Consider the following 17708-nt stretch of genomic DNA (forward strand, 5'->3'; position numbering starts at 1 on the left):
CTTTATTTTGCAGAGTAAGTGCTTTAAAAGCCCAGAAACATCAATTACCATCTCCTATACCTTCAGGGCCCCACGGGGTGGACCAGAGGCCACTGAACACATGGTAGCCTAAGTGAAAGGTGCCCCAGGGGTTATCTTTACCATTACACAGCACATGTCGTACCCTGCAGCACTCTAAGCATCAGTGTCTCATGAAATAAACAACATTTTAGCACCAGTGCCTTTCAAGTAACAGAGAAAGGGCTGTGGATTTCACTTCAAATACCAGCACTGAATGCCTAGGGCACCAAAGGATGCTGAAGGAGGCCATCTCCAGGGCCCCTACCGTGGGGCAGGTGATGAGAATGGGAGCACACGTGAGCCATGAACTTGCCACCCTTGCACAAGATGCCCCATAAATGTTGGCTGAATTAATGAATGACGTATGCCCGTCCAATGTGCTCATAATATTCTGGTTGTCTAAGGGTACAAGTATGGTGACATTCCAAGACCCTGTCCTACACACATGCAACCTCCCAAGCTGTAATTCAACAAGATTCCTCAGGGTCCACTGAGCTTCTTGAGGGCAGGAAGCTTTGTTTTCTCAAGGCTGAGTTCAGCCTCCCCTCTGTCCCCATACAGTTATACACTGTGTGTTCAGTCATGTCTGACTCTTTGCGAACCCAGGGACTGCAGCCCACCATGCTCCTCTGTCCATGGGATTTCCCAGGCAAGAATACTGGAGTATATTGCCATTTCCTTCTCCAAGGGATCTTCCTGACCCAGGGATCGAACCCACATCTCTTTTGTCCCCTACGTTGCAGGTGGGTTCTTAACCACTAGCACCACTTGGGAAGCCTCCCACATAGTTGGGCTACAATAAATAATTGTTGAGCTGAGTTTTTTCCATTTAAACTCAGAAATCAAGTTCTCTCTTCAATGTCTATGCCTAGATGGTCTGATTCTAAAGTAAGAAGAAACTTCAGGTGCCCTTAGCCCAGTGTTTGGCACATAGTAGGTCCTCAATAAATGTTGGCTGTTAAGTTCACTGCTACTAACTAGGACTGTGGTCGCGACAGCTCCCAGGCTTGTTACTGCTGCCTTTTCCGCTAGAGGAGATGGTGCAGAATCTGCCTGGTACGCTGTTGGACCATTTGAAGAGGCTTGAGAAGAAATGAAAGTGGCCACTGGGTCACAGGGTGGGGACTCTTTTGGCAAGAGAAACCACCAGAGATGGGCTGACCCTTCCACATCCAGGAATCAAAGAGGCTGGATGAACTAGAGAAAGATGACAATGTCTACAGTCCCACAAACCAAAAGCTTGAGAGGGCTAGAAGGACTTCACAGGGAGAAAGTGAGCCTCCCAACATCTCCGTGGTGACCACAGCCATCACACCGTCTAAGCACTCTTGTCCCCCTGGTGCTAAGGCCCCAATGGCCAGAGGTTTCCTTCTAGTCTTCTCATTAAGGAAGGGGAAACACCACTCACTCTTTCCCTTTCTCACTCCATTCATTCTGTCATTTATCCATTAATCACATAGCAAGTCCCTATAATGGGTCCATTATGGTGCTGGATGCTGAAGATGCTGAGATGAATAAACCACAGGCACAGCCTACCTGTCACTCCCCATCAAAGGGGAAAGATAGACCTGCAGGCAAATCACTGCACATCATGAGTTTCCTTCCCCAAAGTGTGATCCATATACTGAGCTGGTCTTAAGCGACATATAGATGAACATTTTTGAGTTATGTGTTTATTTTCATATATAGTCAAAAATTACAACTAGCACATCAAACACTGTGTCATGCGCACTTGTGCTCTGGACTTGTTTTTGATGAACAAAAACTGTTCTTGTAAAGTTGATGATAGTAAAGAAAAGTTAAACAACTAAAGTTCAGGTGGCAGAAGGGCTTAAGAATGTGGTGTGCAGATGACTGAGGTCCAAGACCCACTGGAAGTGAATGAAAGTGCAGATGGCAGGTTCAAATCCCAAGCCTGCTGCAAATTCCAAGCCGGGTAACTTTGAACGAGTTATCTACCAGCCTGGGATCTTGATTTCTTCCTGCATAAAGTGATTATGTCTACCTCGTGGATTCTGCTGTACATAATAAACCTGGTAGGTACAAATTCATTATTAGTTTATTATCATTACATCCTGTTCTCCGTGCACATATAATAGAGATGGAAAACTGCTACACTTGGGGTAGGGTGGAGAGGGGTGGGGAGGTGGCAAATGCTCAAAGTTGCCAGCCAGCCATGAAAGCAGATAAGGGAATGAGAAATGGCTTTATTTATGAGCCCAAGACAGCATCTTAAAAAGCACAGCCATTACTTTACCAACAAAGGTCCATCTAGTCAAAGCTATGGTTGTTCCAGTAGTCATGTATGGATGTGAGAGTTGGACTATAAAGAAAGCTGAGTGCCAAAGAATTGATGCTTTTGAACTGTGGTGTTGGAGAAGACTCTTGAGAGTCCCTTGGACTTCAAGGAGATCCAACCAGTCCATCCTAAAGGAAGTCAGTCCTGAATATTCATTGGAAGGACTGATGCTGAAGTTATAACTCGAATACTTTGGCCACCTGATGCGAAGAACCAACTCACTGGAAAAGACCCTGATGCTGGGAAAGATTGAAGGCAGGAGAAGGGGACGACAGAAGATGAGATGGTTGGATGTCATCACCGACCTGATGGACATGAGTTTGAGTAAGCTCTGGGAGTTGGTGACGGACAGGGAAGCCTGGCATGCTGCAGTCCATGGGGTAGCAAAGAGTCGGACACGACTGAGCGACTGAACTGAACTGAACTGAATGAGCCCAAGGAGCTTTTGGGACTCCCTGATGAGAAGGGAGACAGCCGGGCAGCAGAGGTGCTGGCTCACTGTCAGCAGCTGCCCCAGTGGTCCAGGGCCCATCTGTCTCAATGGGCTTCAGCCCTCTCACCACAAATGGTATGTCAGAGCCGCAACACAGAAATTCTAACGCTGGTGGGTTCCTAGGCACTGCAGCTCACAGGACTCAGCTCTACAGCTCAGAGGAACCTAAAAGAGGAGCAGGCTGGGTGTCCTGCAACACTGGCAGCCCAGGGAGGCTCAGAAAAGGCCTCCAAAACTATAAAAAGTCCTGACAAGGGATAAGGCTTAGTATTTGATTCCCTGGGCAAAGTGTCCACTTTACTGTGCAGACAAGCACAGGCACCTAGGGTACATCCATCCAAGGCAGGGAATGCAACTCAGCCAAGAAAAGGAGTGCAACCACACGGGTGGATCTCCAGTGCCTTATGCTGGAGGAAAGAAGAGAGTCAGAGGCTGCATCATGTATGATGACTACAGCTATCACCTTCCGGGAAAGGCAGAGCGAGAGGGCCAGAGAGTGAATCAGTGGTTGCCAGGAATGAAGGGTACATATAGAAGACTATACATTGAGACACCACTTCATACCCACTGGGATGGCTGGAATCAAAAATACAGATAATCATAAGTATCGGCAAGGATGTGGAGAGACTGGAGCTCTCATACACTGCTTGTGAGATAGCAAAATGGTGCAGCTACTATGGGAAACAGCCTGGCAGCTCCTCTAAAACGTTACACATACTTACCCTATGACCCAGCAATTCCACGGGAAAACATATACCCACATAAAAACCTGTACACCAACGTTCATAGCAGCATTATTTATGATGGCCAAAAAGCAGAAACAACCCAAATGTCCACCAACTGAAACATGGATAAACAAAATGCAATATATATAAAATAGATTATCATTCAGCAATGAAAAGGAATGAAATACCGACACATGCTACAACACGGATGAGCCTTGAAAATATTCTGCTCAGTGAGAGAAGCCAGTCATGAAAGACCAGATAGTGTGTAATTCCATTTAGACTAAGTATCCAGAATAGGCAAATCCATAGAAAGTAGATTAGTGTTTTTCAGGGGCTGGGGCAGGGGAAGAAGGAATAAGACCAGGGAATTTGGGGGTAGGTAGTAGAATAGTGTGTATCTTGTTTGTGGTACTGGTTACAACTCATAACTGGTTCTGTCAAAACTTAGAACTGTACACCAAAGATTCAAAAAACGATGCCTGTCCTAATAATATTAAAAATGGTTTAAATTATTAAAAATTTTAATCTAGTAGACACTCTGCTAAACACTTTATATACCTTGAACTATTTAATCCTTAAACCACTCAGGTATTACTATACCCATTTTATAGATGGGCAAACTGAAGCTCGGAGAGGCTATGTGATGGGCCTAGGGTCACAACTAGAAAGTGTTTTTGAAAGCCAGATTTTAATCTCAGTTCTGATTCCAGATCCCATGCCAATACCCATAGTGCTCTGCCTCCCTCCACTCTGATAATCTGGAACATTCCTTGAGCACCTCTCAGAAGTCTTTGATGGGGGACTGTCCACTCATGACTGCCCCACTGGTGAGTTCCTTGAGGGCCAAGGTGGTGCCTCTGGGCTCTGTATCCCCCACTGCACTTGGCACAGAGCCAGGCACTTAGCAGGCAGTCTACAAATGTTTGGGTATGATCAGGGGGCAAAGAAAAAGAGGCAGGGAGAATGCCATCGGGAAATGTAGAAGAGCAGCCTACGATGAAGTTCATGCCTGGGTCTCTTGGCTCTTGGCCTTGAGTCTGTCCATTAGACCACACAGTCACCATCTGATGGGCCTCCTACAGCGGGATCAAATAGCCGAGCATGAGCTGGAGAGCAGGGTGCCACACTGAACTCTGGCTCTCTCAGGAGCCTGGGGGCAAAACACTAATCCCATAGGCTGTGTTCCTCCATGATTTAGTATTTCTGTCCTGGAAAGAAAGTCTTCAGCTGAGTAAGTCACAGGAAGCAATGAGAACCAGGTGGTTTGTACAGGCCATGACTTCTGAGACTCATATCCGTTCACCGGTCTCCATTCAAACTGCCTCCCCAGGCTGCCACTCTCTCTTTCATGCCGACCCCTCCCCAGCCCATTCTTCACTTTCCTCCTGATCCTTCACCCAGCAAATCCTACAACCAGAGAAAAGGCTCAAAAACACAAATCTGATCACATCATTCTCCTGATATGGAGGAAGGCACCAGCCCTTAAAGCTCCTCGATTATTTTAGGAGACAAAGTGGCCCTGCACTGAGACCCATGGCCTGGGAGGTGGAGGGGCTCCCCTTAGCTGGCACCCTTGTGCAGGACACGACCTGGGAAATCACCCAGGGCAGCTCTGACCTTCAGTGTCTGCCTGTTGCTCTGAGAACAAACACCAAACTCCTCCGGGGAGGCCCTGAGGTCCTGCGCAGTGTGCTGTTGCTATCTGACTCTTTTGTGACTCTGTGGACAGTAACCCACCAGGTTCTTCTGCCCAGGCAAGAATACTGGAGTGGGTTGCCATTTCCTTCTGCAGGGGATCTTCTTAATCCAGGGTCAAACCCATGTCTCCTGCATTGGCAAGCGGATTCTTTACTACTGAGTTAACAATGTCGCCTCTATTTCCTGCAAGTTCTTCCTGCTCCGGTCTGTTCCCTCCCCACTGCATGCCATCCTCCATCCAGTCAGCACAGTTCTCAATGCCCAAACAATTCTGTGTGTGTGCCCCCTTTTGAACAAACTGTTCCCTCCAAGCCCGGCCAACTCCTGCACATCCCTCAGCCATTACCTTAGATGTCCCTCCCTTCACCAGAGCCTAGAAGGGTGACCCCAGGCTACCTGGCACCTCCCTCCTACAGCTCTTTTCACCCTGTGCCATGATCGTCTGTTTACTCTGCTGTCTCTTCCCAGAACCTTCCCTCTACAAGGGCAGGAACCAGATGCTTATTCATCAATTTGCCATTGTATCTGGGGCACGTACTTGGCACAAAGGAGATATTTATTGAATAAATGAATATATCAGCTAATGACGAGTAAGTAAATGAAACAAAATGGCTCATCATTGGTAGGACACACAGGGTTTTGGATCAGGAGAAGATGCCTACTAACTCAGCCTGACCCATCACTTTATGGAGAAGGAAGCTGACACCTCAGGAAGGTCCCACGACTTTCCTCAGGTCACACACATGTGGTCCATTGGAAGAGGGTATTAGAAGCCAGGCCAATCCTCCTCCCACCATAACAGATGGAGAGGGCAGAAGTGCCTAAACCCGTGGGACACTACTATAGAGAAAATCTGATAGCAAAACACAGTAGAACACAATGGTTAAGCACAAGGGCATAATTAGAGTGCCCAGGGCTACTTATTAGCTGTGTTTCCTTGGGCAACTAATTCGAACAGTGGGTCTCCAATCTGTAAAATGGAATTCAGGCACCTACTGCACAAGGTATGGGTGGGGTCAATGAAATGTTGTGTGACAAGCATTGAGCACACTGCTGGGCACTTATCAGTCTATTAAAATTACCTATGAATCCTGTAATTGAATAATGCTTTTTATAACCCCGTGATACACACTGGACTCAACCCCAGCCCTGTTTTGCCAATCAATCCCATGAGCACAAATCCTATCTATGACTCCCTCCCAAGCTTCACTGGGCTTCCCAGGTGGCGCTAGTAGTGAAGAGCCCGCCTGCCGATGCAGGAGACTCAAGAGACGCAGGTTTGATCCCTGGGTCAGGAAGATCCCCTGGAGTAGAAAATGGCACCCTGCTCAAGTATTCTTGCCTGGAAAATTTCATGGACAGAGGAGCCTGGAAGCCTACAGTCCATGAGGCCACAAAGAGTCGGACACGAATGAGTACACACACATCCTTCACCACGGTGCAATGGAAAACAACCCTCAAGGGGACTGGGTTTCTAGAACTGGCTGCAAGCAGCTAATGGGACTCCAAGATAGCATTGAGGTTCCCAGGGTTTTCCAAAAAACCCCTCAATCTAACATCCCCTACCACATCTGGGAAAGAAGAGGGAGCCTTCAGTAATGCTGATCAGACCATGCTTCATACCAGGCCACATATCTCCTAGGGAAGACAAGAATGCGTCTGGCAGATGTTACCTTCTACAAAACATTCCCAGACTCTCCTCCCAGTATTTTGATGCTTGCAGCTTTGCCCAAAGAGAGGCTTTGGATAGACTGTAGTTTGGAGCTGAAGACTCCCATTGTGTCTCTCTTATTACATCCCTGGTGGTGCATGGCAAATTTACCTCTAGATCTCCAGGGAAGCAGAATAATGAATTATTAGCATTTTATCCAAGAGATGCACATACCATAAAGTCAGGGAACAATTTTTTCCCCTGAATTAATTTCATTTTATTTTTGAATAGCCTATAGAAAAAAATAAGTATAAGTAATGGATTGTCTGTTTCCTGATCAACAGAGATCACTCTTTGCTTTGAGAGGGAAGAAAACAGAGGTCATCTTCCTGATTGCTCAATAGAAAAGCAAACTTCAATTGTCTGTTTCACTTAATGTGTTCGCACTCTGATTTCATGGTGTCAGTCCCACAGTACTGGGGATGCTCAACAAGCAAGAGTGAGCCTGGATTTCTTAAGAGCCCGAAGGGTGATGTCTGTTTCCACAGAACTCTATCCCTCTGACCTGACTTACATCACCCAGAGAATGGCAATTGCATTCTTCATGCCTGTCTGACCACTATCACATGCTCCTCAAAGTCAGGCATTTTTTTCCCCTCATCTTTATTCCCAGATAGCATAGCCGGTTAAAATACTGGATGCACAGTTAAAACTAAATGTCAGATAAGCATGCAACATTCAGGACATAACTTATACTAAAAAAATACCTCTTCTTTATCTGACATTCAAATTTCATTGGCATCCCGTCCTTTCTATTTGCCAAATCTGGCAATCTAATCTCTAGAGTTTCATCTCATCTAATCCTCACAACTCTGAAAAATAGGTATTATACCATTTTATAGTTAAAGAAACAATGGCTTAGAGAGGCTGAGATGACATGGCTCATAGGTGGGAGAGCTGAATTTGAACCTCTACCTTTCCATCTATGTGCTCAGTACATGTGTGGGGAATGAATGAATGAATGCACACCTGCAGAAGATGAGTAGCCAGGGAACCTGTTACGCGCCTACCTCTGAGTCATCATTGCCTCTCTGGAATCCCAGCCACATTTCCTCATTAGTGAGATTGCTCACTGAGAGGATACTGCCCCACTTTCCTCCTCTTGGGAAAGGGCCAACTTCCTGAGAACAACACCGATGCAGTGGGTGATGAGGACAGGTTTTCCCTAAGTGAAAACAAATCTCCTGGTCCCAGAACAGTGGGGGGCGGGGAAGGGGAAAGAGGGAGATGTCTGGACAGAACAGGCTGCTCACCACCCTGGGCAGCCATCGCCCTGGAAGCTGACCATCCTCCACCTTCAGCTGCCCTCCTCAGGCTCAGATCCAGCACCCTGGATGGGGTATCGCCCTGGCTCTAGCCTGTGACCTCAGAATGCCAGAGGTCACACAGGCTCTGCTGTTCTCTCTGCCTGGAATTCTCCGCCCAAGATCACCCCCACGTCTGCTTAAGTGTCACCTCCCAAGAGAGGCTTTCCAGCTGCTCTGTCTCAAACAGGTAAGGTCTCCACCTTACCGCTCAGGACTACCCAAAATCACATCACATATTAAGATGTCCATTTGCTGACTGTTGGTCTCCAGCATAAAATAAAAGCTCCAAAAACAGCCTCTTGTTCACTACCTTTGTTTTCCTCACCACCATTCTAGAATAGCACATAGAACACTGTTTGACATACACTAGACACTCAGGACATGTTTGCCAAGTGAAAGACTGAATAGAGTCTTGGTTTAAAAAATATATACATATTACATACATATATACACATACACACATATGGATATGTATATATGTATACATATATTTATATACACATATGTAAATATACACACATATTTATATACAGCCATATCTACACACACACACACACACACACACACACACACACACACAAAATATTAAATTAAATACAAGTAATGAAGTGTTGGGGGAGTTTCCAGGTAGACTCTTCATGAGGACCCCACCACACCTTCACACAGGCTATGCCCTCTCCCTGAAATGCACAGTCCAAGTCATCTTTCAAAACCTGATTCAGTTCCCTCTTTCTCCTGGAAGACTTCACAGACCCTCTCCCTAACCCCAGCCTATTAAAGACCCTGCTACTCTATCTCTGGGCTCCTCTTTCAACTTGCTGGTGCTCCTTGTAGTGGCTATTAACCTACATTGCTGCTGCTGCTGCTGCTAAGTCCCATCAGTCGTGTCCGACTCTGTGTGACCCCATAGATGGCAGCCCACCAGGCTCCCCTGTCCCTGGGATTCTCCAGGCAAGAACACTGGAGTGGGTTCCCATTTCCTTCTCCAATGCATGAAAGTGAAAAGTGAAAGTGAAGTCGCTTGGTCGTGTCCAACTCTTCGTGACCCCATGGATTGCCGCCCACCAGGCTCCTCCATCCATGGGATTTTCCAGGCAAGAGGACTGGAGTGGGGTGCCATCGCCTTCTTGTTAACCTACATTATACTCCACTAAATGGCACATCTAGTTGTCCTTTGTGGCAGACCGTACTTGACCAAAGATGTCTGGGACAATCCCTCTCATCGCACATGTTCTTCTGCAGTGCGACCTTGCCAATAACTCCCCCATCCAAAGGTGGAATTCTTCCTACTCCTTTGGAAGTGAGTCCTGCTTTGTGCTTTGAGACTGCTTAAGCCAATGGCAAAGTGTTGCTGTGCCACTTTTGGGGACAGCCATGAATTGATCTGGAAGCTTTCACTTTCCTCCTCTTGGAAGCCAAGCATCACAGAAGAAGGGCAATGACCCTAAGACCTCCAAGTCATGTGGAGGGGCTCTGGAAGATGGGGTGCTATGAAAAGAGAGATGGGTAAGCAGAGGTACCAAATATGTGAGTAAGGAAACCATCTTGGGCATGGGTCCTCCAATCCCACCTACCCCAGAGATGTACAACAGAGATGAACTGCCCAGCTGAGCCCTTGCCAGCTCCCTGACACACAAAGTTGAGAGCAAAATAAAATAGGTGTTTTAAGTCATAAATTTTGCAGTGGTTTATTATGCTGCAACAGTTAATTGAAACATCCTTGAAGGTAGAAATTCTATTATATGTAACATTATATCTCCTAGCTGAGAACAGTGTGAGGCTTATAGTCAGCTCAATAAAATTTGCCTAAATTGAACTGGCTCAGACTGAATTAAATTTTCCCCAGGTTAGGAGGACTACTTCAATAAATAAAGTCAAACTGTCCTCAGTGATCAGCTGAAGATACGACCTGGTCCATGCAAAAAATGAATGGGCAGAGTTTACATGGAGATTTACAGGATATTATTCGTTGCTGTAAACAAAGGACTTTTATAGGGATGAAATAAAACTATGATTACCTCTGGTAAGTTTTAGGAATATTGCTGGTTATGACAGTTACTATAAAAACATCGCATAAAAATACACTATTTCTATGTCTGGTGCTAGGAAACCCTGACAAATGTCTTCATTCTCTGCAGAACCAGAATGGAGGTGTGGTGTTATGGGTGCTAAGTGGCTTTAGTAATGTCCAATTCTTTGTGGCTCCATGGACTGTAGCCTGCCAGTCTCCTCTGTCTATGGGGATTCTCCAGGCAAGAATACTGGAGTGAGTTGCCACGCACTCCTCCAGGGGATCTTCCCAACCCAGGGATCGAACCCACATCTCCTGCGACTCCTGCATTGCAGGTGGATTCTTTACTGCTGAGCTGCCAGGGAAGCCCATGAGGTGTTATTGCCTTGGCTATTTACTCCTGGACATTCAGAGACAGAGTCTGGCAAGCCAGGGTCTCTGCCTCCAGGAAAATTGCATTTTCTTTTTATCAGTCAAAATTAGGGCTTCCTGTCATGGGAGTCTCCTATAGCTGAGAGATCTGACTCTAGGATGCCTTCATTGTGAGAGAGTCATTTCCTAGGCAGGTTGATAAGAAGTCTAGGGGACCCAAGGAGAGAGGGGTCTGGAATTCTCAAGGAGGAAGAAAGGACTAACTTTTTTTTTTCTTCCTCTACACTCCTTAGGATTATATAACAATAAAGTATCCTGCCTGAGGACAGTCTCTGGATTAAACCTTCTGGCTAATCCTGTTATCTTAAAATGTAAATTATGGGAGTGGGTCTGGTGAGGTCTTTACAAGGATTCAGTTCAGTTCAGTGCAGTGGCTCAGTCCTGTCCGACTCTTTGCGACCCCATGAATTGCAGCATGCCAGGCCTCCCTATCCATCACCATCTCCAGAGTTCACTCAGACTCATGTCCATCGAGTCGGTGATGCCATCCAGCCATCTCATCCTCTGTCGTCCCCTTTTCCTCCTGCCCCCAATCCCTCCCAGCATCAGAGTCTTTTCCAATGAGTCAACTCTTCGCATGAGATGGCCAAAGTACTGGAGTTTCAGCTTTAGCATCATTCCTTCCAAAGAACAACTAGGGCTGATCTCCTTTAGAGTGGACTGGTTGGATCTCCTTGCAGTCCAAGGGACTCTCAAGAGTCTTCTCCAACACCACAGCTCAAAAGCATCAATTCTTCGGCACTCAGCTTTCTTCACAGTCCAACTCTCGCATCCATAAATGATCACTGGAAAAACAATGGACCTTTGTTGGCAAAGGAATGTCTCTGCTTTTCAATATGCTATCTAGGTTGGTCATAACTTTCCTTCCAAGGAGTAAGCGTCTTTTAATTTCATGACTGCAGTCACCATCTGCAGTGATTTTGGAGCCCAAAAAGATAAAGTCTGACACTATTTCTACTGTTTCCCCATCTATTTCCCATAAAGTGATGGGACCAGATGCCATGATCTTCATTTTCTGAATGTTGAGCTTTAAACCAACTTTTTCAATCTCCTCTTTCACTTTCATCAAGAGGCTTTTCAGTTCCTCTTCACTTTCTGCCATAAGGTGGTGTCATCTGCACATCTGAGGTTATTGATATTTCTCCCGGCAATCTTGATTCCAGCTTGTGCTTCTTCCAGCCCAGCATTTCTCATGATGTACTCTGCATATAAGTTAAATAAGCAAGGTGACAATATACAGCCTTGACGTACTCCTTTTCCTATTTGGAACCGGTCTGTTGTTCCATGTCCAGTTCTAACTGTTGCTTCCTGACCTGCACACAGGTTTCTCAAGAGGCAGGTCAGGTGGTCTGGTATTCCCATCTCTTTCAGAATTTTCCACAGTTTGTTGTGATCCACACAGTCGAAGGCTTTGGCATAGTCAATAAAGCAGAAATAGATGTTTTTCTGGAACTCTCTTGCTTTTTCCATGATCCAGCGGATGTTGGCAATTTGATCTCTGGTTCCTCTGTCTTTCTAAAACCAGCTTGAACATCAGGAAGTTTCCAGTTCACGTATTGTTGAAGCCTGGCTTGGAGAATTTTGAGCATTATTTTACTAGCGTGTGAGATGAGTACAATTGTGAGGTAGTTTGAGCATTCTTTGGCATTGCCTTGCTTTGGGATTGGAATGAAAACTGATCTTTTCCAGTCCTGTGGCCACTGCTGAGTTTTCCAAATGTGCTGGCATATTGAGTGCAGCACTTTCACAGCATCATCTTTCAGGATTTGAAATAGCTCAACTGGAATGCCATCACCTCCACTAGCTTTGTTCGTAGTGATGCTTTCTAAGGCCCACTTGACTTCACATTCCAGGATATCTGGTAAGGTGAGTGATCAGACCGTCGTGATTATCTGGGTCATGAAGATCTTTTTTGTACAGTTCTTCTGTGTATTCTTGCCACCTCTTTTTAATATCTTCTGCTTCTGTTAGGTCCATACCATTTCTGTCCTTTATCGAGCCCATCTTTGCATGAAATGTTCCCTTGGTATCTCTTATTTTCTTGAAGAGATCTCTAGTCTTTCCCGTTCTGTTGTTTTCCTCTATTTCTTTGCATTGATCGCTGAGGAAGGCTTTCTTATCTCTTCTTGCTATTCTTTGGAATTCTGCATTCAGATGCTAATTTCTTTCCTTTTCTCCTTTGCTTTTCACTTCCCTTCTTTTCACAGCTATTTGTAAGGCCTCCCCAGACAGCCATTTTGCTTTTTCTCATTTCTTTTCCATGGGGATGGTCTTGATCCCCATCTCCTGTACAATGTCAGGAACCTCAGTCCATAGTTCATCAGGCACTCTATCTATCAGATCTAGCCCTTTAAATATATTTCTCACTTCCACTGTATAATCATAAGGGATTTGATTTAGGTCATACCTGAATGGTCTAGTGGTTTTCCCTACTTTCTTCAATTTAAGTCTGAATTTGGCAATAAGGAGCTCATGATCTGAGCCACAGTCAGCTCCCGGTCTTGTTTTTGCTGACTGTATAGAGCTTCTCCATCTTTGGCTGCAAAGAATATAATCAATCTGATTTTGGTGTTGACCATCTGGTGATGTCCACGTGTAGAGTCTTCTCTTGTATTGTTGGAAGAGGGTGTTTGCTATGACCAGTGTGTTCTCTTGGCAAAACTCTATTAGCCTTTGCCCTGCTTCATTCTGTATTCCAAGGCCAAATTTGCCTGTTACTGCAGGTGTTTCTTGACTTCCTACTTTTGCATTCCAGTCCCCTATAATGAAAAGGACATCTTTTTTGGGTGTTAGTTCTAAAAGGTCTTGTAGGGCTTCATAGAACTGTTCAACTTCAGCTTCTTCAGCATTACTGGTTGGGGCATAGACTTGGATTACTGTGATACTGAATGGTTTGCCTGGAAACGAACAGAGATCATTCTGTCATTTTTGAGATTGCATCCAAGTACTACATTTCGGATTCTTTTGTTGACCATGATGGCTACTCCATTTCTTCTCAGGGATTCCTGCCTGCAGTAGTAGATACAATGGTCATTTGAGTTAAATTCACCCATTCCAGTCCATTTTAGTTCACTGATTCCTAGAATGTCAACGTTCACTCTTGCCGTCTCCTGTTTGACCACTTCCAATTTGCCTTGATTCATGGACCTAACATTCCAAGTTCCTATGCGATATTGCTCTTTACAGCATCGGATCTTACTTCTATCACCAGTCACATCCACAATTGGCTATTGTTTTTGCTTTGCCTCCATCCCTTCATTCTTCCTGGAGTTATTTCTCCACTGATCATTATTGTTATATAATTACACGGATTATATAACAATAATGTATCCTGCTTGAGGACAGTCTCTGGATTAAACATTCTGTCTAAAATGCAAATTATGGAAGTAGGTCTGGTGAGGTCTTTACAACCTGCAGACATTCTTTTGATTCATTGGAGAGTATATAACTCCATTGCTAACACTAGCAAGGGGGTACTCTTTCTGCCCCCTTCTGATGTCTATGTCAGAAGCTTTCTCTATCTCCTTTATATTTTAATAAAACTTTATTACACAAAAGCTCTGAGCAATCAAGCCTCGTCTCTAGCCCCAGATTGAATTCTTCTCCTCCAGAGGCCAAGAATCCCGGCATCTTTTCGTGGTTCAGCAACAACCTTTCAATTGGACCATCACAAAGGCCATGCTCTGGATCAGGATGCCTCTCAAGTCCTCTCACTTCAGCCCCACCCATATCCAGACCATCGGAGCCACCAGAGAAGCCCCCAGACCTTCCAACTTTCCCCAAATCATAAACTCAGCACCAAAAGGGATCTCAGGGCCACCTATGCCAGGGCCTGGCCAAAAACCTACTCAGGAGCCTCAGTCTTTTTCAACCAGACCTTTCTGTGTGCAAGGCTTTGGAGGGAACAGGTACAAACTCCATCTCAGCAGCCCTGGATATGAATCCCGATTCTGCTACTTAGAAACAATGGGACCTGAGACAAGTCACATGACCTCACTGGGTCCACAGAGGCCAAGGACAGCTCATACCTCAGGGGGTTACTGTGAAGACTGAGTGAGATAATGTCTTGTGAAACTCTTAGACGGTAGTAAATAGTCAATGAAAGACACAGATCAGCAGTGGGGGACCATCTCCCCACTTACAGGTAGCCTCTCTAGCTCACCCTTCATTTTCTTCTCCCTACCGTTTCGTCTTTGTTCCGTCTGCACTTTGTCCCATCCCTTCAAGACCCACCCCTAACACCTGCCCAAAGTCGATTCAAATATGGGGGGAGAACATACCTCTGCCCTTTTGCTTCCATCCTCAAGCCTGATCGGTCTAATACAGAACTTCCTTTATCCCCCCACCCCTACCTCCCAACCTCCCTGTGCTCTAATCCCCACATTCAAGTCTCTTATGCTTGCCTAAGTGTCCTGTCTGTCTCCTTTGCTTGGCTGTGAGTTTTCAGAGTCAGGAAATGAATGTTTCATCTTCACATGCCAGAGCCTAGCCCAGGGTCTGGCTTGAACAGGGGCTCAGTAGATTTGTGTGGGGTAGGTGGGGAATGTATTATCAAACAATTGAATAAATGAGTGAGTGAATGAACATGCTGGTGAGAACAGAGCACAGGATACCCTGAAAGATCAACTTTCTTGCTGAAGGCTCAGGGGCTCCACAAAGCATCCTCTCTTTCCCATTCCAGACCCCAATTCCATCTTCTGGAATTCCTGGATGTTGGAACTGTTTGGTCTCCAGGTCTCTTGGGCCACTCTCCTTTCAGGGGAAATTTCATTCCAGCATGGGTAACTCCTGTACCACACTGACTGGGTTGGGGATGGGCCCAACCAACACTTGTTCAGAACCAGTGAGCACCAGATGTTTACGGGGATACCTGGGAAGGGGATGGTCATTCTCTCCTCCTGATATACTGTGAGGAAGTCCAGTCTAGGGTAGTGACAGCCTCTCATCTGGCTAGCACATGAGAAGATGAACTGAAGATAAAGTTACACAGGGAGGAAGGTGCAGCGGAAAGGTATCAAGGGCAGCTGAGGCACAAGGACCTGACAGAGTGATCCAGCAGCCCTGTCCCTGGACCTCTCATTTACATGAACTATATCTCCCTCTTACGAATGTTTGGGTTGGATGTTTCATCACATGCATTGGAAAGAATCCAAAGACAAGGACAAGACCAAATCTCCCTCCAGTTTTCTTTGCTGGACAAATCCTATAAAACGCTAAAACCAGGAAATGAAGCATCTACTTCTCTCACAAGTGGCCTCAGAGATAGGTTTTTCAGGCCCACTGAAGTATCTGCTTGTTTATAAAGGATCTCTTGCTTCCATCATACTTGATTTTGCCCATCTTTTCAACCTTGAGACAATCCATTGTAATCCACAAACAAGACACTCTACTCTCATTTCTAAACAATAAATGCCCTACAAACAAAGGTGGGTAAAAAAGGACTCTCCTTCTAGGCAGAGAACATCATAAGCAATGGTTAAAACTGGGGTGGTATTCAGTAGAAGGTATATTCAGTGAGCTGGGATGAGTGACCATGCTGGAAGATCTCTACATTCCTTTGGAAGTAAACAAGGCCCAACCATAAAATCATGTGGTGGAGTGCTTTCTGGTCCAAAGCTAATTTCTTTCAGAGTCCCTTTACCCACCAAAGTGAATTTAAAAGCAAATTGATCATTTTAAAAAATCACAATTTACTCTTATTACTCAGGTAGTTAAACAAAAACCTACATAAATAATAAATTAAATCTGTGTTGAAGCTGAAAGTTGTGTGGAATCAAGATTATGCTCATCATCAAATACTAGAGACAATGAATTTAACGCAGAGGCTGTGACCTGGCTTTAGCAGATCTTTAAAATGATCCAGAACCCCAGGACCATTCCTCAGTGCTAAAGGCTGAGCTGGCAATGATAAGGATGTCAGCCATTGCTCTTAATGGGGCTAGTTACTGTTCAATGACTTTGGGGGCTCAAGGTGAATCATTCAAGAAACACTCATCTGAGGATGAGGTTTTGGAAAAACCCAACGTTAAAGTCTTTGGATTCACTGGCAGAAAATTGCAATGCACAGACTGGAAAAATCCATGACCTTCTTTGACAAGCACCTACTCAGCTTCCCTGGTAGCTCAGATGGTAAAGAATCTGCCTGCAATGCAGGAGACCCGGGTTCGATCCCTGGGTTGGGTAGATCCCCTTGGAGAAGGGAATGGCTACCCATTCCAGTATTCTTGCCTGGAGAATTCCATGGACAGAGGAGTCATGAGAGCTACAGTTCATAGGATCTCAAAGAGTCAAACACAACTGAGTGACTAACACACTCAGCCTGAAACACAAGAGTGTTATTAACCAGCTACAACAGCTGGCTGCCAACCCAATCAATATCCCTTTCTGCCCTCTTGCTTATTAAAAGAACTCTGATTGGGTAGTAGTGGTGAGAAAAATGTGTCCAGCTAAATAACTAAATTTCTTAGCCTCCCTTGGAAAAATGGTGACTGAGGGATTAATTGTTGGTTAAAGAGATAAAAACAGGATTATTGGGTGAAGCATCAGTGAAGCTCCTTAATATTATAGGAAGGCTGACTCCACTGGCAGGTACCCTTCCCCCTATTCTTCCATCATTCTTCACCATGCTTAAGATGTAGAAGTGATGACTGGCGCTGGAGCAGCCATCTTAGGACCATGAGGGTATCTTTAGAATGCAAACCATATGCTAAGGATGGCAGAGCAGAAAGAGGTATAGAACTACTTTCCCGACCTTGGACAGCCTACCTGCCTTGACTGTTATAAGATGGAAAACCAACTCCCTGTCATGTTTAAGTCACTGTTGGTTTGATCTATGATGTGTGCATGCATGCTAAGTCACTTCAGTTGTGTCTGACTCTGTATGCCCCTTTGGACCGTAACCTGCCAGGTTCCTCTGTCCATGGGATTCTCCAGGCAAGAATACTGGAGTGGGATGCCAAGCCCTCCTCC

General features: G+C 45.4%; 1 protein-coding gene across 2 annotated transcripts in view; it reads right to left on the bottom strand.

Moving 5' to 3' along the window:
• BTBD11 (BTB domain containing 11) overlaps positions 1-17708 on the bottom strand; it is a 333614-nt gene that overhangs the window by 288342 nt on the left and 27564 nt on the right. The gene's annotated exons all lie outside the window — the stretch shown is intronic.

This window comes from Bos indicus x Bos taurus, chromosome 5, assembly GCF_003369695.1.
Source record: "Bos indicus x Bos taurus breed Angus x Brahman F1 hybrid chromosome 5, Bos_hybrid_MaternalHap_v2.0, whole genome shotgun sequence".
Taxonomy (NCBI): Eukaryota; Metazoa; Chordata; class Mammalia; order Artiodactyla; family Bovidae; genus Bos; species Bos indicus x Bos taurus.